Source organism: Cyclopterus lumpus, chromosome 17, assembly GCF_009769545.1.
Source record: "Cyclopterus lumpus isolate fCycLum1 chromosome 17, fCycLum1.pri, whole genome shotgun sequence".
Classification (NCBI taxonomy): domain Eukaryota; kingdom Metazoa; phylum Chordata; class Actinopteri; order Perciformes; family Cyclopteridae; genus Cyclopterus; species Cyclopterus lumpus.
In genome coordinates, this window is record NC_046982.1 from 13,206,148 (window position 1) to 13,233,245 (window position 27,098).

Genomic DNA, 27,098 nt, shown 5'->3' on the forward strand with positions numbered 1-27,098 from the left:
TTTATAGTTAATGTAAATTGAAGCCAAGAGTGCAATTTAAGATTTTCACATTCAACTGTTAATGCTGAAACTCAGTAAAGACTCACTTTATTGACATGTTTTACACGATTAAGTAGCCCTGGAGGCCCATCCACTGGTGGGAAGAGCCAAGAGCCAGATTAATCATTCATACAGGGCAGGCACAATAATGACATGTGAATGAACATGGCTCCAGTCCTGGTATAGACACTTTTCAAGGGATGCCATCCCAATTTTTTTAGAATTAAGATTGTTTAAGTTTCAAACCTCACTTGAATGTCGGCATTCAGTTTCAGACCTGATGGCCCTCTGAACACTTATAACCATCATAACCATATTCTAAAGCTAGGAAGGTTGCTTTACACTAACGTTTCACACAGGTTTTCTGCTAACAAGGTGTGAAACCAAGTTTGAGGCTACAACTCTTAATTAAAACATCTTTGTCATCATTAGAGGTTCAATTACTTAAATAAATGTGTTCCGAGTTTGTCACATAAAAAAGCGTTACTGACCACCCAGTCAAATTTGAATGATTAAAAAAAGTCGGCAAGTATTTAAAACAATTTGGTTTAAAAATCCTTAAACATCATTAAACACGCATTAGCCTGCCCAGAAGATAGATACACTTTGTCTTCTGTATTGCCATGTTGCATTTTATGTGCTGTAGCTTCAAGGCCAAAATAGGCAACACCGGTTAGAATGGAAGAATGTAGGTGCAAACGATCAAACTACTTGGTTGAAGCAAAAGGAAGCAGTTGAGGGTTTAAGCAGCTCTGATTGTAATAACTTGGCCCTTCTACACAAAAACAGATGATTGAATTTCTGCCTATTGTTCCGCAGGCCGTGCACATTTTCATAAAGCACAAAAAACGGCGACAATCTTGAGGCCTCATTTCAATTAAACTATAAATAGCATCCACAGAAAAGGAGAACATTTAGAGAATGTTTGAATAGTGCTCTTTTTTTCTTCGTAAAGCCTTACTTCTGCAGGTACAGGAAGTTGAATGCGGTACTTGTGTCACCTCACTAGGCGTGACATACATTTAATTACAACGTCTGCATAATGGCTAATGCTATAACCATAGAAACACCTGTGATTGATGGTTGTGTTAAGAGGAATAGTTACACACCATTAAACTGGTGTAATAGTGCATGGTAGTCATCTCAATAACCTGAAACAAAGCAATTACCAAGTCATTATAAAAAGGAATAGACTAATATAACCAGGTGCACACGATTATGAGTGACGCTCCTTAACATCAGCCTGTGTGGATCTTTTAGAAATGAAAATGTTAGACTGTGTGGAACTCTTAGTATTTCATTTCCAACAATATGTCATGTATTTAATTTAGATAAATCCGGATTATTCCTACATACTAACATTTACATTGAAATAGCTCTTAGTTTCATGAATGTGAAACAAAGTTTGCATGCTATTTCCCATCTTGGACAGCCCAGCAGCACTGAAGATGATTAAGAGAACTCTGAATTCAAATGAGAGAGAGGAGATGGAGGGACACAGATGTGCTGTTGTTCGGAGAAAGCAGCATGCATACAGGGTAAGCAAGTGCAACCACACACCACTACACACACAAAGCTATGTACGAGTGCATAGACAGCAGCGCCACTCAATCATTCTGGTCGAGGTCCAATCCATCTCTAGCTGGTTGACTGGGATCCAATCACCAGTCCCAACAGGGCCAGAATAAAAGAATGGCAGATAGCCTTTGAAGACGACCCCTTTCTCATAGTGGATTGATGCGACAAGTCTTGTGGAGGTTCACGAGGCATCCCACGTCGGGACAAACCTACCGTAAAAAATATCTGATGTCATACAGCACTTAAAATCATGCCTTTAACCTTACTCTGTGTACAGTGTGTATTTGTTTTTATATTGTATTTTTGTTGCTAAAAATACATGTTTTGCTCAGAAAGTAGTTTTGCCACTCAACCATAAGAAGCCCATTAGGTTGTGTCATGAATTTTAGTTGACTTTGTCCCCAGCGGTTCACACTCATTTTCTTGTGTTTAATGCTGCAAAACAGTCTCGTTCTCTAATAGCGATGCAGAAACAATTTGAGATGAGTGCAAAATATAGCAACAGAGATAAAAAGAAGCTTTAGAAAGACAGATCGCTGTTCTATCTTTCCACTTGTAGGGCTCGACATTAACTTTTTCCCAGTTGCCTGGAAGAAATAAAGTCTGCGTTCAGGAAGGAGGAATGCCTCCTGCAGTTGTCTGATTGGGATAGTGAAAAATACATGCTTTATTAGGGATGACGCCGACTGTTATCTTAAATATGGAAACTGGAGATCTGCATTACCTGTTGATTTTATTTATTTTTCAGTAGGCCAAGTAATTTCGTCTATGGGGCAAATAGATTATCTCAGCTACTTGCGAGCTTGAAAAAGCATAATGGCAGGTGTACGGTAAGTTAAGCCTAAAAGGAGAACAAAAAGCAAAAAACAACATTGAAACACATACACATAAAAGTAGGAAAAACATTTGTGTGGCATTTTCAAGATGGACAGCATTAATGATGAACAATGGACTTTAAATTGAAGCTTCAATTTTTTCGTGTTTTGTTGGACAGGCAAACAAACCGAGTTAATCATTTCTGACTAACAAGATTACTCTTTTCATGAATTATGATGCTGTGTTTTACTTGCTGTTTTACATGGCAAGCCAGAGCCTTTAGGGAAAATATTTGGGGAAATCCCTTTGTGGTCCTTTAACTGACTCTGAATAATTTAAAATATATTATTTTTTAACAACTCCATAATATTAATTGGCCCATGCTGCACATTTAGTATTCATGAGTAAGCCCTCTTACCGAACAGATAGAAGCTTTTCTGTAAATGTAATCAAGACAAACATGAAAAGGCACAGAGGGTGATTATTCATGAGGCGATTTAGTCTCCACATCCGTTTGCCACTGATGCGGGAGTGTGAGATGCAATGCCAACATACAGACTGGCTGCTGCAGGATGGCCATTTAGTCTGTGTTTGCAGCAATTTTCCCAAAAATCTGCTATACTTCTGCCACACACAGTAATCGCCTCCACATGGGATGAAAATGAAACAAACAACAAGCAGTATTCCTTCATTTGTCAAAGTTGCTAAATGACATGATGTCATATTTGCTCCAAATGCCGCTCTGGCTCACTATGGGGTGGCATCCAGTAAGGCTGTCAGAACAAATTGTATCATTCATATTTGAGTCTAATATGGAGAAAAAAAACTAAACCAAATTAAACCAGCGTACAAAATACATTAGATTTTTACATTTAGATGTTGTTCATGTGCACTCTGCTCCCTATTTATTCTCTTGCAATCTTACAGCCTGTTCCTACAAGTAATACGATATTTTGATTTTGCTTTGGGAAAGGCAAAATCTATCAGATTATCAACCCAAAGCTTTCCAGAAAATTAACTCTCAAAGGCAGGGTGTACAAAATCAACTCTATTTATAACATGTTAAACATTAATTGTGTCTGGCTTTAATGCACAAGAGCACAAGTACAAAGCAGCTTGCATGGGTTCGTTCATCCATAAAATAAAAAAACATCTTTAATTTCATCTCATCAAGACATAGTTTTTGCCTTGTTATATAATAATTGAATTGATAACTAAGCCAGTAAGCCTACAAACCTTTTTGATTATGCAATTATCATTGCTCTCAATATGGAATTGCATATCCTATCATTCATAAGAGTAATTATTTATTAAACTTAAGGAATAATTAAGTTTTTTTTGTTTTTTTTAACTTTAGACTAGGTCGGTGTGGAAAAGCTTTGATTAGAGAACTATAATTAAAAAGATGTGTTTAATAATGAATATGTATCATTGAAACCAAAGGGAATACAACATTATTTCAGTGAGTGACCAAAGACAGATGGGATTATTCTTTGTTAGCATCACTTGATTTTCAAATATGTGAGAAAGCCGTGAGGTTAAACTAAAATCTGCATCCACAGCCCTTTTAAAACATAGATTTTTTCCACCAAAAATTCCACTCGCTACCTATCCATTTGAAGTTGCTTATTTTTTACGCAAGGAAGAAAAGGAGGTGAATGGGGGTGCGAAGATTTCCAGCAGGGATCAAGACAAGTGTCTCTTTTGAATTTCGGGGCCCAAAAATTTAAAATGACACTAGAAAACTTTCTAATTTTGTAATTAACTTATTCAGCTACAAAATAAACTCGTATTGTCGTTCAAAACATGTTGTGCATAAAAGGATTTTTGCCGAATTTGTAAGTAAAATCAGACAAGATGTTTGTGGAATTTGTGAGACAAAAATGCTTTTCATTTGCAGACGCAAAAACTCAATACATTGCAGCCAGTCCACAGTGAAGTCCGATTTTTAAGTCAGTATACTAAAATTGGATCTTCACTGCTAAGAAAAAGAAAAGAAAAACGTGAGTGGACAGGGCAGAGAGGCAAAGATAACAGACTTATCTTATCAAAATACTTATCAAATATTAGACCAAAACCGTTTTTTATAACAATGGCCCCGAGCGACAGGACAGTTGTTATTGCCAAACCCTGCGAGTGGTTCTAATCCTTATTATGAAGATGAATTACACATACAGCGGCCAAGATACTGCATTGTACTGCATCTCATGAAAAACTGCCATTTACCTCTCCTGTCTGTCTTGACTGACACATGCAATATAATCCCCATCTTCCTGGCTGTTTATTGACATGTGCCAGAGGATCCCGTCCAGCACAGGCTTTCACTGCTCCTCCTGTGACAGCATCACACACAAACATTGCGTCGGCCTGTTTAACAGCTCAGTCAAATGGCAGCTGCACTGTTGCTCTTGCTAATGTGAAGAAGCACATGCTCACATTAGAGCAGTGCACCAGAGGGGAGAAGTGCCTCAGGACAGACACCTACTGAGCGCTGGTCCTGTGGTTGTCACGGCGGTCTTTAAGATCCAGCATGAATTCAAAGTGTCAGTCTCTCACGCCGTTTAATTACGGAGATAACCTTGAAATGTATCGCACAGAAGAGGAACTGTTCAATTTCACAGCTTTTTGTCTCTGATTTGGACTGATTTGAGTCTGGTACTCATCAGACTTTACATGATTTGTATTCAGTTCAGATTTGGATTTATTAAGATGAATTGCAGCGTGCGCTAGTCAAAACTCCTTCCAGAGTATTATCACTTCTGAAGTACACCACACTGATGCAACCACAGCGGGTTCAGATTTGGTAAACAGATTACTGTTGTTACTGTAGCCCTACTCTAGGATTGTAGAAATATACATTAATAATTATGGTGCACTGCTGAAAAATTGTTGTCCAAAGCCAATGTTACTATTTTGCTTTTGCAAATAAAATACACAATAACATAGCTCGGCTAAGCTTTGTGTGGTCAAGCTTTTAAAGTAAAACCTAGCAATGCAGATCAACTGTTTAGCATTTTGACACCAATTGAAACCTTAATCCACACACGATTGTAAAGATTGATCATTCCACAGATATTCAGTTCAGATTGACATGGAAATTAATATGAACATCATCTGCAGTTTGGACAAATACATTCATTTTCCTGACTTATTTTTCATAATTTCTTCTCAAAGTACAATTAACATAAATCCAAGGCATGGGAAGCATACAGTAGGCTAACCAATACCAAATGCATTGCTTGATGATGGTGAGTTTGGTTGACAGCAACAAAAGTTTCCCGAAGTATCAGGTGTTGGAGTTCCCCGAGAGCACATCAACGCACCACATACCATCAGAGTCAGCCCCCACACAGACTGTTGAATCAAACTAAGTCCAGCTGCTACAGAGTGGCTGCATAGCACAGCACATTTCAGACTTTCATTTCTAAAACATGAAAAAACACCAGTGTGGTCTTTGAACGTCGTTATAAAAGATGCACCAGTGAAGAAGCAACATTAAATTCATCATTCTGTAGCCTAGGGTGCCGAGCAGCACCAAAGAGGGATGCACTCACAGAAACAACGTGGTTGCTTCTGCACATCCCAATGAAAAACACTAAGTGCTTCTCCCATCTCGGAAATTGCTCAACATATGTAGAAAAAACAGAATATCCAATTCAACAGTCCAACATCTGGTATTGGTTTTAATTATTACCTGCTGGAATTCCATTTTTGGTCAAATAATATGCTGGTAATTACATTTTCCAATTTCTTTGTGGATAATTTATCAGTCGAGCGCCCGCATTGTCAAAACATATGGATGTCCAACAGATCTCTAACATATCAGCCCGTCTGTAGCCCTGAAAACATAACGGCTTGGAGATACAGGGACGATTTTAAGTAAGCGCATGTTAAAGCTAGCTATATATACACAAGTTGTCCATCCAGGAAAAGTGTGATCTCACCTCACAACTAAACATTAAGACATTTCACAATTGATGACAGTCACACTTCTTGCTGACATTTAGATTGTCACACATCCAAAGCAACACATGTCATATCTATCAACCCAGACGGACTGACATATTACTGACAAATATTTACTTTCACTTAATATCTGCCACAAAAAGTCCTGCAGATGAAAGCTGGAGGTAGCGAAATAATTGGCAAGACATCATGGCAAATGGGAAGTAGGGGAAAACAACGTCACAGCAAAACAAACCCATTGATCTGACAAACCCAATTAAGTTATCGATGCATATTAAATGATGAGTTTGAAATAAACGCCAACGGTTTTGTTGTCATTTTGTTTGAGCAAGGTCAATCACTGCTGCGTGTCCCTTTGAAGCTTTAGCACTGATCTGCTACCTCCACAGGTCAAGCGGTCTCTAATCAATAGCTTCATCTCTTCTCTCAAAGAGTAAACTCATTGGAATGCTCCAGAGGCGTCTGGGAGGAAGTACGCACAGTCCTTGACCGTGCTTCTTAAAATGTAAATGAGCCCCCGAATAATGAGACAAGTCAGCAATGAATATGCAGACAACCACAAATTATTTTGGCTCATCTCATAAATCATTTTCTGTTTGTTGGCCTTTCGGAGGTCTCAAGATTGTTGATTCTCAACCAAAACCAAGGACTTTACTTCAATTAACCCCGAGGCATGGAAAGTCCCTGCGTCTATAACCTTGTTCTCTATTTGGCCTGGGTGATCTAATCACAAGTGAACAGCTACAAACATAGTAGTTGGAACGCCATTAGGTTCAGACCACTCTGATGTGTTCAGAATTTCCTGTTTGCTTAGATGAATGTCCTGAACCAGAATCAGGGCCAATCCATTTTTTTTTTTAGATCAGCTATATAACACACTATCCATTCCCAATCCTGTTCTTGCTCCCCTAGCTGACAGCTGGTACACTAGCTGTCAAGAATATCCAATTGCTCGCCATTAAAATGGCATTGCTTATGCTCTCCATCGCAACCATTACCCAATGCTCATATTATTATTGATATTCATTAGCAAGCATAGTAGTTTGGGGGGTTGCTCTGCTATATAAATAATAATAATATTTTGTTCATGCCAGCAACAAAGTCAGGTTGTCCAAATCCTGTGTGTGTGTGTGTGTATATATATATATATATATATATATATATATATATATATATATATATATATATTTATATGTGCATATATATATATATTTATATGTGCATATATACACATTTGAATATCCATCCATCCATTTTCAATACCGCTTATCCTCATTAGGGTCGCGGGGGCGCTGGAGCCTATCCCAGCTGACATAGGGCGAAGGCAGGGGACACCCTGGACAGGCCGCCAGTACATTTGAATATATATAATATATATATATACATTTAAATACATATACACATTTAAATAGGTATATATTATATTTATGCAATAGGAGTGTACAATTCAATTCAAACTATATGTTTTTCCCCGAAAAAAAGGTCCCATGGTGGTCCAACGGAAGTGGTGGGATAGTTTTATGTTACCTGGATTATGAAAACCAATTTTGCGTGGTCTGCAATTCTGTTGAATCCTTTTTGATAGCATGGGTTGTCCATGTGTCTGGCTTCCTGTGTAGCTAGCTGCCATGTTGTACATAATCTTCTTGGGGGTGACATTCAGCGAGTGGCCTGTATAAACTAAAAATAAAATGGTGGTAAGAATGAATGGATGCAACTTTGAGATCCAAGGGACCCCCAAGGGCCTAAGTGCCCAACCTTAATTAATATATAATTGTTATAGTAGGTTCAATATGGAGGATGATGATTGATATCTAATTTCTGTCTGTGTTTTCTCGTATGGTTTCTGTCCTTGTCTGATTGTTCGTATAGTTGGTTGTGTATTTGTTTTTGTTTAATGTTGTCTAGTTTGAAGTAATGTGCAACTTGTATAAACTTAAAATAAAATGATTGAAAGAAAGAAAACCAATTTTATTTATACATATCGTTTATACATACGTGTTTTATTTAAATTTGTCTGGGTGATTAATACAATTTGAATGTGGGGTGACACACTTTAAGTTATGTGTGCACTCTGGAGCTGTAATATCTATGACATTCTGTATATCAGATTAGATTCAACCGAACATCAAAGGACGAGGATTGTTAAAAAAGAAAAGTTGTCTGAGCGTGGCCTTCAATCATCTGTCAAAACTTTCAACCCTATTAAAGAATACTTTTCTGTGGACCTCTGTGGACAAGCAGTTCTGCAGGCTGTTTTATGTCCTAAAAATAACCCCCAATTAACAGTTACTCTTTAAACAGTGTTTGCTCATTTCTAAGAGATATCATCCAAAGGTTCAACCTAGGTACATTATTAACTCCAATTAATTTGGCAATTAAAATTATCTTACTTTTTTCCTGCCTCGTTGGACTTCACTTTGATGTTTGGTTGTTTGGTTGTGGTGCTTCCTTATAAAGCACCAGATAAAGTATGCCTGCACATTACTTTCAGATCCGATCAAAGTGTCCGACTGCTTTGTGCAGGAACAAAAGCATAGATAAGACTTGGAGCAAGCAAAAGTGAACAAAACTTTATTTGGACATATTGCTGCATTGTCTGTCATTGTTTGAGGCTGCTTTAGCAGTTTCATAATGAACTAAACATATTTGTATTTTTCTCAACAGCAGTCCGAGGGATTCAAGTCAGCAGATAAGGGATGGCCGCTCGGTGTTGGGGGATCCCATTGTGAGACCTCTCCCTGGCGCTGGTTGGCCCTCACCGGCCGCATTTCCTCTAGAGTAGGACAATATCGCCGCCCGCAACTCGCCACTTCCCAGGGCCATAAACTCAGTGCAGGGAGAGAAAGCGCAGCTCTGATGTCCACATTGTGATCACAGAGGAAAGTGTTTGCTGAGACGAGCAAAGCTAGCTCGCAAACTTAATGCCAAACACATATTGCCTCGGATGCAGCCGTTCTATCAATAATAGACAAAACAGCTATGTGGACATTCGCTGTTGAAAAAGCCTCGAAACTCCATTTGAGCTTGACTGTAGTAAAATATCAATAATATAAGACAAAAGTATCTCAACAAATATAAAAAAGACACAAACACAACTTTGATGATGCAGTGTTTCATTATTTTATGAACAGGTTTTTGTTTAATTTCATTAAAATCAACTGTTTTGGATTTACGAGGTTTTCCTCACGACAGAGACGATATGAAACGCAACCATGGATACCAGTATCAATGCCCTCCTTTCCCTTTAGAAATGTTCACAGCAAAATGTAGCATGCGGTTCCATTTGGAGGTTTCTAACCTTGGTATGAAATTCCTGATGCATTTTAATACCTGATTATCACTGAATAATTGCCCTTTTCAAATATGACCTTGTTTTGCCTTATCTCCAAAGTACCATAAGTAAAGGTGAAGTTGCCAACAATGTTTTGGCAAGCAGCAGTAAACTGGTCAAAAGGTTAAAAGTGATCAAAATCCTTATTTGAATGAAATGGAAGATGAGCACAATATCGAGAGTGGAAATAATCATCATATTCTCTATATCATGCACAAATCATAAGGCTAGTCTTCACTGTGTTTGGTTCACTTTCATACAAGACGAGAAGAGGACATTAAAAGGATTAACCGTCTGGGAGTACCCAAATCAGATGAGGTGAGGTAGCACAGAATACTACACAGCAAAGCAAGTAAAGGGGAGAAAAACAAGCTAATCAACATGCAGAGACAGGAAGCCAAGTGAGTCCGAGTCAAGCTGCCAGGCCGCCAGATAAAGATCTGTCTGACATGTAGACTTTTAAATAATCCACTTTCAAGTATACCATTTAGAAACATTAGCATCCGGCTTTGAGAAGGTGATTTTCTGATTGGTGGGGGGCAGGAGGATGACAGCTTGGACAGACACCATGTGGATATCTCCGAGACATGCACACTTTATATGTCACTCATTAAATCTCAAAGCAACTGCTGCTGATCCTCTAGAGAGTTCTAGTGACTCCTTGAAGGGAAGAGACGTGAGCTCCCTTTTTGTCTTCATGTGGATCTTATGTAACAATGGTGAGACACGACTGGGAATTTTCTAATGGGGCGGACTGCGACTAGAAGCAGGTGATGTTGGCTAAAACATTTCCTGTCAGTGTGCATTTCAAACGCTTCACAAGGTAAGTCAAATCCGGTTTGTGCAACTCTTTTTTGCAGTCAGACTTTGCCGCCCCTGGTTCTGCCAGGCCCTGCTATTCTGATGAGAAAAGGCTAGACACAATCCCAGGAAAGGACATGCCTGATGTGAAAACATACTCGTTACTCTGTTATCACTATGACTATCACTCTAAAATAGTAATCCTTCTCACCCTCATAAGGAGACAAATGCCTGCTTGCGCGTGAAGCCATCTCCGTGTGAAACCGGTGTGGGAATCAGACAACATGGATTATAAAGGCCTAGAGAATGCATCGCCCTTATGAGGGTCTCTGTGAAGTTGTTTGCCATGTTAATTGCTTTTTGACAACTGAAAGCCTGAAATAAATATGCACCATTGCAAGTGACTCAAGCTTTTGTCTGCTCTGTCAATTAATGATGTCAAATATTGTAGGCAACACTACCTGGTGGAAAGTAGAAATTCACACGTTGTGAGGCTCCAAACTCTGACATGGGTGTAAAGCTTATTAGGCAGGAAGACACACAAAGCAATCAGCAGCTATTCTTAAGACTCAACTATCCAGAAGGACTTAACCGCACTATTTCATACTTTCAGAGAGTTTTATCTTCAGATTCAAGATTAAAAGAAACAATTTGCAGGAGGCAATATCTATTTCTCTGACAGTGTTTCCTACTTCATGCCAAGGATAAGATTTATATATATATATATATATATATATATATATATATATATAGGCCTTGACAAAGAAAGATAATGGTGGAAAAACTGCTTATCCTTGTGCTTGACATGCTAAGAACAATAGGCTACTTCTTTCACTCCACCACTTTGGTGTCATAAATTCCTTTCTCTCTCTTTTTGTTCTCTTCTAAATACATGGCCAGAGTAAACTTAAACTGAAGGAACACAGATTGTGAGCACTGAAGTGAGGAGGTGTGCGTATAAATGTAAGTTTGTGTGCGTGGTCTTGCTGGGGGCTCATATACCTATGTTGGAAAAGAGAACCTAACCGCTCAGCGCAGCTTGATCTATAAATCAGCGCCCTGGTCAACCTGACCAAGAGCATTTTCAAACCCATTTGCAGAAGATAATGCTAGCTATTCCTCCCAGCCCCAGGGACAGGAAAGCCAGCTTCATGAATCATTGCCCTTTTTATAGGAGCTGCATCATGGATCTCACCTTGCTCTGTCCACATGGTTCTCTTGACTCTTCCTGGTAGGCAGAAACAAAGGGTGGCGGTGAAGGGAAACATTTGAACTATGACCAAAGTGTCCCAAAAATCAAGTTATGAAGCACAGTGACTCAATAACCCGAACAGGAAGATGAAGATGGCAGTGCACCTCTCCAGTAAACTATGTGTAATCTGCTGGGTAGGAGTACAAAATTGGCAAATACCTAAAGGGTAAGTACTTTATTTCAAAGCTTTAAAAAACTGCATCCATGATTCGGTTCACTAAATGACAAAAGTAAATCGCTTATGTCTGTGTATTAATGCCAGTGAATCAGGTAATTTTACTGAGCGAGTACAATAACATATCATCCCATAAGTTGATGAATGATTGACATAACCAGATCAAACATTGAAGACAGCAAAAGTGAGGCACTCGTGTTTTGATGGAATGATCTCAGACAGGTTATAGAAATACATTTTGCTCTAGTTGTTCCTTGTGGTTGTGCCAATATGACCACGTCCATAAATGTCCAAGCACTATACATTTTAGTATATTTCATAATAAGTAGACTCCGCTGACATGTTGAAGAGAAGACACATTGGCAGGGCCAATATATTGGCCAACATTAGATTATAGAAGATGTATGGGTTTTGCTGTATATTTTGGCCAGTAAGTAACAAGAAATTTCACAACCACTATGTGAAAGATATATTTATTATGTGTAGTTTTATAGTTTGTGAGAGCAATGATGTGTTTTCAGCTCAAATATCAAATCTGAAGGATTCTTATAAATAATATTTGTTCATATTGGTTTTATGTAAATAATAACAATAATAATAATAAGAGTAATAGTAATGACCGATACACCCCTTAGATTTGTATCTACTTTTTTACCAAAAAAGCTGTGTCTTCTTAAAGTGGAATATAACCATGAGAGTGGGTTATATCTTACTATGTCCATGGTCTAAAAATTTGTTGTTAGGTTTAAACAATATCATTACTTTTATGAAAGCAAACTTACATGAGCAACTTTAAGGTGTTCAGCGACACGTTCAAACATTTCTGGCACACAACCACGGGTTGATCTATGGGTAATTGTAAAATGTTCTTTCATAAAACCTCCTTCGGACGGGTTTTCCACTTTCCTCTTATCCACATTATTTGCAATGGATCAAAACCAGGATCACTTTAAATCCAAGTCTCTGAATCTAATCAGCCGCGTGTCATGGATGATCAGGTGTCATTCCTTAGGGTTTTATGTCCTTTTATGGCACATGTTTTTTAATGTGTGTTTAATATTTATGTTGGTGTCTTGTGTAATGGCATATGTATTCTGTATGGCACTGGTTTTCTATTAATACAACTCCATCGTGCAATAAACATTGCAAATTAGCTTAGGCTGTAAATGCTATGATATGTGGTATTTTAAGTTTGAGGGAATGTTTTTTGCTTGTATATCTGTCCCTATGAACAGAAATATAAACCTATGTATTTATATAATGGATCTACGACACCCATGGGTGTGCTGCAGTGGAACATAACCTGTAGACCTTGTTGAAATGGAAAGCAGCCTTTTATCTAGTGTCCATAAACATGAATAAATTCCATTTATTACAGATAGAGCTAAATTAGTTCCCCTCCCTCCACCACCTAAACCATTCTGTAACCTCATGCTGTGATATTACATTACTTTCTGACTGCAGTTAGGGAAAGTGGAGAGCGCTGCATGACAGTGTGTAACCTTGAAACGTTCTTATTGTGAGTCGGATGAATGCTGGTAATGTGCAACTACGTATTTGGTCATTTATTATCATAGCCCATATTTATATACAAACAGGATACAGGGCAGTACTTGTCGTTCCGGTCACTGCACGGATATTGCATTAAAAGCAAGTTCAAAAGTCTTCATTCCCTTCATGTACTTGTGCAGAGATATGAGAGTGGAGCAGTGACACCATGTCCGTGATGGAAAGTATTACGGATTTCTGCCTTATTTGTTGGCAATCTTCAGAACTTGAAATAGTATGTGATTAATCAAAGTACTATCACACTGGTTGGCGTTGGAGTATGGTAACGTGACGAGAAGATACATTTTAAAAACAAAAAGAGAAGAAGAACGTTTTGCAAGCAAGTGGCTATACCAATATTAATGGTCTAAATGGACAACATTTTGTACCATTTTTCAATATCATTATTTACTTAACTATTCAAAATGTGCATCACCTTAAGTGGAATATTTTACTATTTTACTTAATTAAAATCCTTATTCAATTCAATTGAGTTTATTTTGTATGTATCTTATGATGTTGGAAAGTTCGGCGATATGTTTATTCATTCATATACAGTATGTTATCAAGTAGAATAGAGTGCATTGCACTCACAAACACTCACAAATTAAATCTGTATCACTTGTACAGACCTTAAAGATATATATGATGGGATTTTTAACAGTCTGACCATACGAAACATTCTACCCATATTTCAGCATTTGAAAAGCACAAGCTAGAGCGCTAAATTATTCAGTCAGAAGCCTCATACTTAGGCCTTAAGATGTTTTTTCGTTGTGAGAATAGCACTCATTTACGCCCTTAATTCCCTTAAATCACTAAATGAGTGCATTACATGGCTTTACTTGTCTTCACTTCAACGTCGTACATTTGGGTTTCAGCAAGTCACAGCTTCTAGAAAAACATCTCCAACACTGTGAAGGCTCTCTAGAGTCTAGACAGTCTCTGCTCGAAGCAAAAGCCACAGGACAAGACAATGTTTGGACTGCAGGACAGCAGGGGAAATATTGCACTTGAAGCATCATCTGTACAGCTAATATGTAAACTCAGTAGAGATTTAATGCAAAAGTGATGTAGACAAGAGGGAAGACAACTTTAAACTGGCATCAGCAAAACCCTGTTTATTTAATTTTTTTGTTCTTACCCCTTCATTGCTTGACCATTAGCTCCGGTGTGACATGATGACATGCTGTCAACAGTAATGGTCTATGATGGCATCAAGGCTCTGTCAGGAGGACACACTAGGTGCTCAGAGCCAAGGCCCTTGGTAGCCCTCCACGGACGAAGAGCTGTCATCTCTGTCCCTCAGTGCCAAAGTGCCCCGCCCCCACTTCCTAAAATCCTATCCATCTGCCATATCAGCAGGGCAAACGAGTGCAAGGCATGCACTTTTCCGCCATTCACTGTTGTGGTTTCACACGCCCAGCTAGTGGCACTGAGGGTTCCGGTTTCAAAGTCTACAATAAACACATGGTCATCTACCATTATCTTTGGTTTCTGTCTTGCCACAATTGCCATGAAGCAATTGCCGTTTCAGCTTCCAGTCATGAACTATCTTCGCCCCTTCCATAAGCTAAAAGCAACATGGTGGAGTGGCCTGAGAAATTGTGCTAATACTAATTTCTAATCATTTTTTTTAAAGAGTCAGCATGATTTTTGCACCTGAAAGTGCACACAAAATCTCTGACTGTCCATGCGCTTGTATAACTGTATTCTCGTCAAAACTGGTAATGGCTTGGACAGACATTCCCTCGAGGGAAGAAGCTTTTAGAGCAGAAAAACGGGGAAAGCTATGATGTGCTGACTTGATGAAATGAAAGAAAGAGTGCACGCTAAAAGACGAAAAGTCAAGATTGGTTCCCTAAAAACATAAATGCTTTATTACCATCAAATGACACGTCATTACTTATGCAACATAGTAACAGTATGTTAAGTATCAATACGTAATAATAAAGTAAATGCAAGACCAAAAGGACATTGCTCCATCCCTAAAATCTTAAATCCTATTCCGCTCAATATTTAATCAGTACAAAAAAGACGGTGGGCTTTTTATGAAATAATAAGCAAGGTCTGGACCTCGGTTACCTCACAGCAGACTATGGCCGCGGTGATCACACCACAGGCGCATTACTCTGCACCGGTCAATGAGCGATTCTGCTCCTCAGTCTGCTCCTCTCTCTGTGCATGTGCGGTAGAAGATAATGCAAAGGTTATGTGAGCGGTTTGCACAATTATCGGTGGGGTCAACGCTGTCCTCCCAAAATATTGGGAGGTACATATCCATACTGTCCATATGCAAACCTACACCCTTGCCCACTGTTCATTGCATTCAACATTCAATCTACATAAGCTAGGTGAATCTTTCACGTTGACCTCATTTTTTAAGCATTGAGTTATGTGCCATTTAAGTCCAGCCTGATAAGACGGCTGACTGTTTGACCTTCACGTAATGTTCTGCATCAATTCTGGTTCAGCCGGTGTGTGTGTGTGTGTGTGTGTGTGTGTGTGTGTGTGTGTGTGTGTGTGTGTGTGTGTGTGTGTGTGTGTGTGTGTGTGTGTGCGTGTGTTCAAATTAGATGAGAAAAGGATAGGTTGACAATTTGACAATGGCAAGCAAAATGAATGACACCCGCCGGTGAGCCATTGCTCCATTTGTCTGCATCGAGTGTTTTGTCTGAAATGAAAGAGTGCGTCATCTGTGCACTTCTGCTGACGGGGCATGGCCACGGCACCATGGTCTTACACGTGTGTCGCATGTATCCGCCACCCCCTTGGTGCATTTACCCATACACGAGATGTGAAAAAACTGTTGACTGTGCCATAACCCAAGATGAGAATCCATACAGAATCCATGCTAAGGTCTCAAATGGAAGGTGTAATAACCCACAAGTGGCAACTATAGGACACAAAGCTATTTAGGCTCTAATGATTCATAAAATTCACAGTTGGATTTGATGTATTACAGTGGCATCACCATTCAACGCTGCGACAATAATGACTGCCTGAGAACGAGTCTCATATTTCAATTTACTATGGCACTCCACTTTAGGAAAGTATAAAAGTATAATATTTGAGAGCGCACAATGAGAGAGAGTTTTGGCCCATTTCGAGTGGTTTCTCAGCAGGATGACACAAAGGGAAAGCAGTGCTTTACAATACAATGACAATAACTACATGTGGTGTCAGAACGAGGGACATCACTTGAGCTAAACAACCACACCACTGTGTTGTTTGATAGATGTTGAGTAAATTGCATTGCCAACAGTTTGATTCATCTCATCTATCAGGTCAGGCACACTAAATGGTACAATACCGTAAGATCTCATCTTATCGTCAGTGTCCACAGACCAATGGTACCATTTACAGATGGCCATTGCTTGTTTTGTTTTGTCTAAAACCCAGATATATTTTAAATTAATTATTAGTCAGAAAAGCAGCAAATCTATAAAAAGATATATATATATTTGCATAATAATGATTCCATTAATGGAAGGGCTAATTATTTGAGACCTAGAATGTGTTCCTCTTATCACAAAAACAGCAGATACTGGGACACATCCTGTACTGTACTACCTTGATGAAAAACGTTTTACCCACAGTACCAGCAGGCACGTCATGAGTAAGCACTGAACTCATTAAAAACACACACACACCTGTGAATACTGTGACTGGACAAAAAACATCATTTATTTTCGCATTGTCGGACTGGCGATGTCATTGACGTTAGGACATGTTTGGTAAACACACTGTATAAATAAACAAATGTATCTTTTTGTATCTTATCAAAATCTTTTTCAGCGGCAGTGAGCTTTCTACACAAAATGAAATGTTTCACATAATTACTCTTAAATGACAGTAGAGGAGAGCAATATAAGCGGCAATATAAGCGGCAAGATAAGCGAGCATCCTTACATGCTGAGACAATTACGACACCTGTACACTATCCACTTTTATGTGTTTGGTGGTTAACCCTTTTAATTAGTGTGTGATGAGAATGCAAAGCCATCTGTGACCATCTGAGATCACAGGGACAGCAGATGAATAGCAACAGTTTCTACAGCTCACTGCAGACTTTGATATGCACACCAATGGACGGCTAAATGCACGGGATGATATTCCACAGTTTTTATATAACACTTTAATTTCTCACATAAGATAATATCTCAACGGGAAAAAGAGCAGTGCTATGTTTGTGCTGCCAGCTGGTAAAAAAAGCTGAGGCCTTGAAACCTTGACCTACTTCTTATCTTTGATTTAAATTGTGAGTTTGCATGAAAAAAAAATCCATTTCATTTAAGCAAATTTGAAATGATCATTCAGCTCAAATGACGACTGTGGTAATGTTGGCGCTGGCATCTTTACAAAGGTGATCGGTTAACAAAAACGAAAAAGGGATCTTTTACCTTTTTTGAAACCTAATAAAATGAAGGGAAGCCATATTCAATTATCTTTGCTGGGAAGTTGTTACTGTGAAGCAGCTGCAGCGATTGTTGAGCTTTCGTCATTAACAGTGGCAACAAGTCCAGAAATCAAATGTGAACATATTTCTCGCTTTAGTGTTTGCACTTTCTCTTCTCTTACAGTGGCACTTTGACTTTGTAATGAGTTGTGTGTGTGTTTTTTTTTTAAGGCTTAGGTAGTGAAAATGTAATTACGCCCGCTTGGTTCATTTAAGTAATGGCTACCTTCTAACATATGTTAATACAGAACAAGTGCAGATAAGTCATAAGGTCTCGACACAGCAAATTGCCTGAGCCAATTTTCTGAGAATTTGAGACTGCAGTTTCTGATTCACACGTAATGGCTGGAGAAAAAAGCTTGACCGCAAACCAAAAAGGCAGCATAATCCAAAGCAGACGGACCCCCTATATCCAGGAGGGTCCTTCTGATTGAATGTAAAACAGGACTGATTAACATTTGACCTTTCAATGTCATCCATATTCACTATTTCACTCAGCTGCACTAACATACTTTGAAGAAAAGATAACAAAACACACACGAAATGGATAGAAATAGGTCTCTAATGGTAGCGCAGGCCATTTTTGGCCGTGTGTCTGTTTCCACTTTCCCCATCTCAGGGATGCCCTGTAAAACATCGGTGTAAATGGTTTATAATGCCACCACTGGACTCTGAAATGGGAGACCTGGTTTCAATCAGCAGTCAAATTGCTCAAACATTACCCTTGCAGACAGAGTAGTAAATCAATCTTTGCCTTTATGCTGCTGACGTTAAGGAACAAGCATTGTTCAAAATCCACCAAGCGTGCTGCTAAGAGCAGCCTGTCTCGATGTGGGGATGGGATGCTAAGCAGGACAATGGTGGTTACTCATGGTGTCCTTTAGACCCCAGAGAAAAACAACATCTAGAAAACGCAGACTTCATATCTGGAACTGAATCAGAATCTTGAAACATACAGTTACTAGCCTGACTTGCAGCCTTTAACTTTGGGCTATAGTCTGGATCCTGTAAACCCCATGTCAAAAAAGACCCATCACAACCAGTTGGAACCAGTTTGCCTAGTTTAAAAGAGTTCTTGGTTCGTCTGTGCCAACGCCCTGACACTAGGCCACTGAGGGATCTCAGAGCAGTTATAATACCCTATAAACTGAAGAAAAGCTGACCCCGCCCACCACAGACCAACACACTATGGGCAAAACCTCTCATTATAACTCCACAGCCCTAAAATTACAGAGATTTCACCCATATGAAAAGCATGAGAAAGCGTCAGTTGGGAGAGGGTTGTGCCGAGTGGTTTTTTAGCGTGTGGCCACAGACAAGCTGCTTTTCTTGAACAATGCCATTCAGCTCGGCCCTTCCAGAGAGCACCGGTCTATGAGGAAGTAAAGGCAGATGCTCTGGCTACTAGCCCCAGACCAGGACTGCTAGAAAACACCCCACACAACGACATACAAATGCTCACACGCCAGAGATTTACCCGGGACAACAAACACAGCAGACAGCATTAAAACATGCGCAAACCCATTTGAGAATTTTTAAAAGAGGTAAAATATGCCACAAATATTCAAAATGAACCACTGGTTACTGGTTACTGGTTTCACTCCTGCAGTTATTAACAGACCATTCATTAAAAAGGATTAATACCCCAAAACAACTGGAACAGGATGTTATTGTTTTCTGGTTCTGTTTAAGGTTTAGTTACATCAGTGTTGGTTATTTAACTTATACTCAGATTTAATCTGGAATTTCACTTGGGTTTCTCTTAGTCAAATCACAATATAATCATTACAGTTTAGATGGCTACAATGTCAGCTAGCTGATGTTTTGTCAATATGTAAGCCCAGCAGATGACATCACCAAATACAGGCCATGGTTATTTTCATTCAGAGACATTCTTTCAAAAAATCCCAACGGACACAAAATGAACTGTTGACTCGTCTGGCAGTAAACAAAAGAAGAAAGCAATCTGATGATCCATTGGGGTCCACCCTGTAATCTCGAAGGAGTCACAAAGATTAAGTCAAATAATGAATATGTCTTCTCATGAATCAGTTTTGGTTTGAAGGCCTGTTGACCTGCTATTTGCTGTTGCGGGAATTTGTCAGTATTCAGTAAATAAACACCTATGATGTAAACATTTTTTACACCATTTTTTTTACAGAAAATGTATAAATAAACTGATTGTATAATGGCTTTCAAAGTCCACAAAAAGGCAGAATGAAAAATCAGGATAAACACAGCGAAGAGACCCTGCAGCTTCTCAACATCCAGTCAACATGATTGAAGAAAACAGTAATGCTTCAGCAGCATGGCACCTAACTGCTCTGTCAACACAGGTTTAAATGATAAAATGTACTGTATAACAAAAGGTAAATGTGGATTCTACATTGAAACAATACCAGAATCAGTCACTTATGTAATGAAATAATTTACAGTGAGACGCCGCTGCTTACATGCAAAAGCCATGATAATTTGACGTTTTCCCACTGAGGCCTCTGTCACGAAGGATACAACCTTAACTATCCAATTACCCCAAATCTAGTGTAGAAATACACTATGTCACTGTCTTTTCAGTCGGCAGAAGCTGAAGGTTAGACACCCAAACATGCAGCGGGCCTCGGATTCAGTTGCAGAAAGCCTCTGATGCAATTCCAAGAAACGAAACCACCCTGTATCATCCTGTTACAGTTTGGCTCATGGCTCGGTCTCTTCATTGTGTCTGTGACAGCGATAATCGGATTCACGTATTGATAAAGGATGGCCATGAGGCTACTACAGCACGTCACTCTTGCTGCCAATCCTTTCTTCATAGAAATAAAACAGTGCTGTGGGCTGGATGCAATGCTGAGCATCTTTCTTTATTCACCCAGTGATGAACACTCCCTCTCTTTCAGATCTGTTCAAGACATGAAGAGGGCTTTAGGCTAATAGCTGTGTAGTACACACGCAAAATCTGTCACAAAAAATGAAAACGGTTTTACAATGATAGGTGAATACTTAAATATATCTTTTTGCTCTTTGTTTCCATTTTTTTTGTGCCTCAGCCTCAAGGAGAGAATTATTGACATCCAACCACGGCCAGAGCTGCCGCAATAGTGATTCTAAAGGGCAGATGAATGACACATACAAGACAGGACCTTTTGAGCAGTTTGCCATACAAGAACTCAAATACCTGTCTCTGGCGATGATAAAGGAAAGAAGAGCAAAGATTTCATCTGCCGGAGGCGCTCAGGCGCTGCTGACTGACTTGGTCACGCACTCATGCACGCGCAACACATGGGGGGGGGGGTCTAACTACGAAAGACATGGCATCAAATCCTTATATTTCAGTCAGATAAAACAAACAGGGGGGCGACAGACTCACGCGCCACAAACCACCATTGCTCCTGTTTATGATGGCATTAGTTAGTGATTCTCGATTGAAGCTGTCGTCCCTGCAAAAACCATTTTCTCACTGAAAAGTGCCTCCGCTCAGTTCTGCTGCCCACTCTGCGCAGGGTTGTGAGTCGGGGAAAAATCACTCGTGAAATAAGTGATCGAGACGAAAAGTATTCTGCTTGTTTCCCCGTTCACCTTCATTTCTGTGGATGTTGTGTGTGCGTGTGTGTGTGCGCGCGTGCGCGTGCGTGAACAGGACACGATATGTCCAAGATGCATTCATGCGGACCAATTATCATTTGCTTCGTTCGTGAAATTAAAAAGTATGTGTTAGCTAATAAATTCAGAGTTCGCGTAAATAAATACCAAACAGCAACACCCCAAACACTTCAGCTTACCCCGTGCCGGTAAGCTGAAGACCGGTTTTGCCAACGCGAGCCGACTGAGCCGCTTCACGTTACACCTTCAGAAGAAAAAAAAGCCTTTTCAAAGTCATTCCCGTTCATAAAAAAACACGCCGAACAAACAGACACGCGGACGAAGGACATGTCGGCAGAGTTCACCAACAGCAAAAAGCTAAAGTGAAAGAAGAAAGAAAGAAAGATAACGGCGCACTTACTGAATCTCCTCTTTGTCGCCGCCGTTGGCATTTCTCTCCGGCTCTGAACCCACTCCGTTTAGTCCCGTCTTCAGTTCGTAGCAGCCACACAACAACAGCAACGCAACAACAACAAAAATCCCCTTCACGTAATTAACAGGCGCAAAACACACCGCGAGTTAGCGCCAACCAGCCGGGGAGGGAACGAAGAGGGGGGTAAAGATACGAGTCCACTGCCAGAGGAGCACGAGGTCCAGTCCCGGTCGGCCGGCCGGGGTCGTGCAGACTGGATCTATTCGTGGCGTGTTGAGTGTCGCCGCCCGCGTGCGCGAGAAGGCGAGACCAAAATGTTATTTCTCTTCTTTTGCAAGTTATTTCGCGAGCGCAAGTCCGCTCACAGTTTCTTCTTCCCCCCCTCCCACCCCCTCCCGAGAATGAGCTGTGGAAGGTGGGGAGTTTTTTTTTCTTTCTCCGCTGCACAGTCACGCTTCTTTCTGCCTCAGTGGCGAGAACACATACAGGTCGGTCAGCAGGGTCTTCGGATCCACTCGGCTACACTCGCTGCTCTGTTCATTCATTCGTGTCCCCGCCCCAAGTCCTGCAGCCTCTGGACACAACACGAGGACACGAGGGGATCTCATATACCTGTCCTTTTTTTACATTTAACATTTGTCTCAGTGGAATTAAACTATTCCCTGTGTTCCTAGAAGGGGGCCTCCAGCTAATCCAGGTGGTCCCCAGGCCCCACTCTGCACAATGCGTCATGAATCATCAGTGAGAATAGACAATGTATAAATCCTGATCTATTATCCCCATTTTCTAGAGCAAATACAATGCACAAACAGCCCCTGCTCCCCTTCCTCATCCTTGCTCTCACCTTGTGAAGAAGGCTCAGGACAAGACTGTAATTCATCATTTATACGCACTGGCCAACTTCCTGGCTCTTTCACCAGTACTTGAAATAGTTTTTTTTAACATAGCCTTGGGAGAGGATTTCAGAAAAATATTCAGTGACACCCAGGCATGTTAACAAGCTGCCTGGAAGAGGAATACTTTCAAGGTTTGGCAACTTGCAACTATGAATATTAAGAAATGTGTTCATAAAGACCCAAAACTCCGAAATACTTCAAATCTACATTTGGTATTTCAAAATTGAACGGTCAAAAAAAGGGCAGCAATGTAATGGACACGGAGAGAGCGCTGTGCTTACAGTGCAGCTCGGCTGTGAGTGCATGAGCACTCAAGCGACTCATTTGAACGTGCGGGGCACGGATGCTGTGACCCCCAGTAATGAGGACCTGAATATCTTTGGGATACTGACATCTCATCTACTCCGCCTTCTAACCTTACCATGATCAATCGTTAGCTTGGCGCAACTCCTGCTGAACTGCAGCCCGGCTATCCACCACACCTTCCTAATGGCTTGTGCAAATGACGTTTACACAAGTTTTACTATTGACCTGGAAAGGAAATATATGGTTCCTTTTAGGTTACAAAGGATAACATTGGACAGTGCACAATGTTCAAGGAATAGGATCCTGGCCGACAAATAAGACCCGGGAGCGCTGTTTCAATCAGAGGAAGGAAATTGTTTTGATAACGGCCATCAATATGTGTGCCAGACAGAGAAATTGGTGCATGCGCTCAATAATGCTGTAATTCTGGTGGCCAGGCCTGTTTTTCAGCTTCAGACATGTGGAAAGTGGAGCAGGCAATGTCTTGTGCTGGTTGTTTTGTTTTTGCAGCTGTGGTGCTAAGGAGTCATGCTTTTCCCTTGCCAGATTTAATAAAAGAAATCACCAAATAACAAGTATTCTACCAACACAGCAACACATTTCTGATGCGGTGATCTTGGTCTTCTTGAATCATACATAATTAACTTATTTCCATCGAATCGGGTTTCACAAAATGAGATTTTTAACAGAACATAACGTTGAAAATATGCAGCGTTTAATGTTGTATTAATTAAGTAGTGGCATTTAGGATCTTAAACTCAGTCAATTAAACAACTTATATCCATCAGAGTATTAGAACATAACTCACACTCTAAACAACCTCTTAATTATTGCTGCAATTTGGAATGAATGGTTGGCTAAATTACTCCAAATCAAAAAGGGTATGAGCTACCATATCAGGCCCGAACCAAACAATCCTGGAATGAAGCTTCATACATGGTTCCTGTTATCAGCTGTTCCTCATTATTAATTTCTTTCTCTATGGGAAAATTAGTTGGGAAATTGTGGTGATTAATTTCTATCAGGAGTGCCGTCAGTAATTTAAAGGCTGATTCAATACTAGTGCAGTTACATTTCTGTACATCATACACATTGCAAATAATTATTAAAAGATATATAATACAGTCCATGAGCATATTTGAAAACAGTAACTGTATATTTAAAAATATTTTTTTGTGGCACTGAAATGGATATTGTGATGTGTCAAAAATAAATGTTGCCATTTGCTGTATTTCCCCTGCTGGGTTATAATAACAGTATAATGCACTATCCTCTGAGAAAGAACATTCCTATAACATTTAAATGATACACAAACATAAGTACCTAGGGATAATTGCATGCTTTAATATATATATATATATATATATATATATATATATATACGAGAAATTATGTCCCAGTTTTGTCAAAAGAACAGATAAAGCATATATGCACAACGTCATCAGCATACATTTATTATTCCACTCCATGACAGTGTTATAGGACACACAAACTAAATCCTCAGTACCGATGCCTGTGGCGCATTATGCTGCTTGAGATTATGGTCTCCTCAACTAATGACAACAACTTGTTTCAGTGTCATAGGAAATGTGTCTTACTCTGTAAAGGGAGGAACTACAATGTATTTGTTACGACCAAACTATGGACCTGAACCCAAATGCGTGACTCGAGAGGCAAAGTTTCAACAAAAAAACACAGTTTATTAAACTGGAAAAACAAACAGAAAACAAACATGAACAAAGTAGCAAAATAACAAGACCTTGCAAATGGCAAATGACATGGATTACGCTGGCAGTTATTGTAACTGTGCAGAGAGAGCGCAGCCCCACCTGCCCCCATCTCCTTGTGTGACCTTCCAGTTCTTTCTTTCTGATTCTTGTTTTCTTTCCGAAGTTGCAAATTGGGACGACAATCTAAATTTTGTTGTACAATGACAAATAAAAAACCTTGGGACCATATAACCCTTGTAATTGTGGATCATCCGGGAACCCAAGTGGGAGCTGATCATCAGCACTTCCTGCTGCAACTAAATCCATTTAATTTATATAGCGCTTTTTAAGATACTCAAAGACACTTTACATGTTACATTATACACCGTAGACACAGCTACGGGGAGCAATGCAGGATTAAGTGTCTTGCTCAAGGACACATTGACTAGGGCGGGGATTGAACCCCCTGATTGAAAGACGGGCATGCTAACCACTGACCCACAGTCGCCCCTAAAGAGGTCCAACCTGCCAAAGACAGTGATGGTGCACTCTCACACTACCATCACTGAGTCCATCCTCACCTCCTCCTCCACCAACACCACCTGGTACGCTGCTGCCACAGCCAAAGACGAGGGCAGACTGCAGCGTATCATTCGCTCTGCTGAGAGGGCGATTGGCTGCAATCTGCCGTCCCTTCAGGACCCTGAGGCGGGCAGGAAAGATTGTGGCCGAACCCTCCCACCCTGGACACAAACTCTTTGAATCACTTCCCTTTGGCAGGATGATGCGGTCCATCAGGACCGAAACAAAACCTCACGCCAAAAAAACAATTTCTTCCCATCTGCAACTGACCTCATCAACAAGGCCCGGGACCCCCACCGACATGAACTCTCCTCCCCTCACATACAAATTACAAAGGCACATTTCTGCACTAAAATACCACTTCTAAACACTGCACACCTCTTTCCTTTCAATTCAGATATATTATATTTTGTTCATATATAATTCTTGATATCTGCAATACTTGTTTGAAAACCTACTTTTTCACACAATTCTGATTCTGTGCTGCGTTGTTCAACGCTTCTATCGATGTGATATTTAAACATACTTTATTATCTTCTCATATTCAACGTATTACATTTCTTAATAATTAAAGCTGACAGAAAGGTGTTTTGTGCAAGAAGCTAACCGCATATACATCAAATAGAGTTGATACATAATGATCAGGGGACCTTACACAGACTCCAGACCAGGATGCTTTCATTGTATAACTGTTGCGCAATTAACGCAGGATTCAATGAGGCAGGAAAACAGTTAATGGAAGTTAATGACGAGAACACACAGAGCTCTTTGTATCATTAACCAACACGCAGTCAAACATGTTAATGATTGCGCTTTCCATCTCAGCGGCTGGACAAAAGGAAGACCCAATTTGAAGAAGGTCCTTGCTGCATTTCTCGAGAGGAAATCTGTGTCAGAATAATGTCGCACTCAGCACTGGTCATGATAATGTGGGTCTAGTCTCAATTTCATTCATAAAATGCACCTGTGAGTTGCTGCAGCAGTGATGACACATTAATAAGCAGGATGTACTTATTGAGATGCACATTGAAACATAGATATATTCCAGGAATATTCTGCGATTCAAATAATGTCCAATTGTTATGTTGCTCAGCAGATGAAATGTTACAATTTTGCCTACTGAATGCTTTTACTCAATTCTTTCAACTTTGATTAGCGCAGGCTACTAATAAATCATTTCTTTCACTGCAAGACACAACAACTATTGGAAATTGAACGCCTGGATTCTCCTAAATGACAATAAACCAGAGAAACAGTGACTTGGTGGTGTTAGGCACATTTGTATTCATTAGAGCAGTTGCCGATAAAAAAGATAACAATATCAATGATGAGGCTTTTTTTTTATATGAAAGCATTGAGTAAAAAATCTTTCAAATGTTTCATTATCAGTGGAGGATATTAGGTGTTGTCTCTTTGTGACAAGGGAGATTAGAGTTTGTCTTCTCTCTGACTTCACAAACAATTCATGTCTGATATCTACAGTACCGATTTATCATGCAAAGATTTAAGAAAATTCCCTTTCAGTCTAATTGTAGATAAAATAACGTGATCAACTAAACAGCATTTTACTGCATCACAAGCAAGCCACAAGAGAGAGAGCGAGACATGAATTATCTGAAATACTCTGT

At 39.8% G+C, this 27,098-nt stretch overlaps 1 protein-coding gene across 2 annotated transcripts in view; it reads right to left on the reverse strand.

The window, feature by feature from the left end:
* Nucleotides 1–22,351, reverse strand: part of LOC117745969 (receptor-type tyrosine-protein phosphatase F) — a 153,182-nt gene extending 130,831 nt beyond the window's left edge. For both annotated transcript variants that reach the window (XM_034554668.1, XM_034554665.1), the window contains exon 1: nt 21,966–22,351. The gene's annotated coding sequence lies outside the window, so the exon portion shown is untranslated. The remainder of the gene's footprint in view (nt 1–21,965) is intronic.
* Between the last annotated feature and the right edge of the window lie 4,747 nt (nt 22,352–27,098).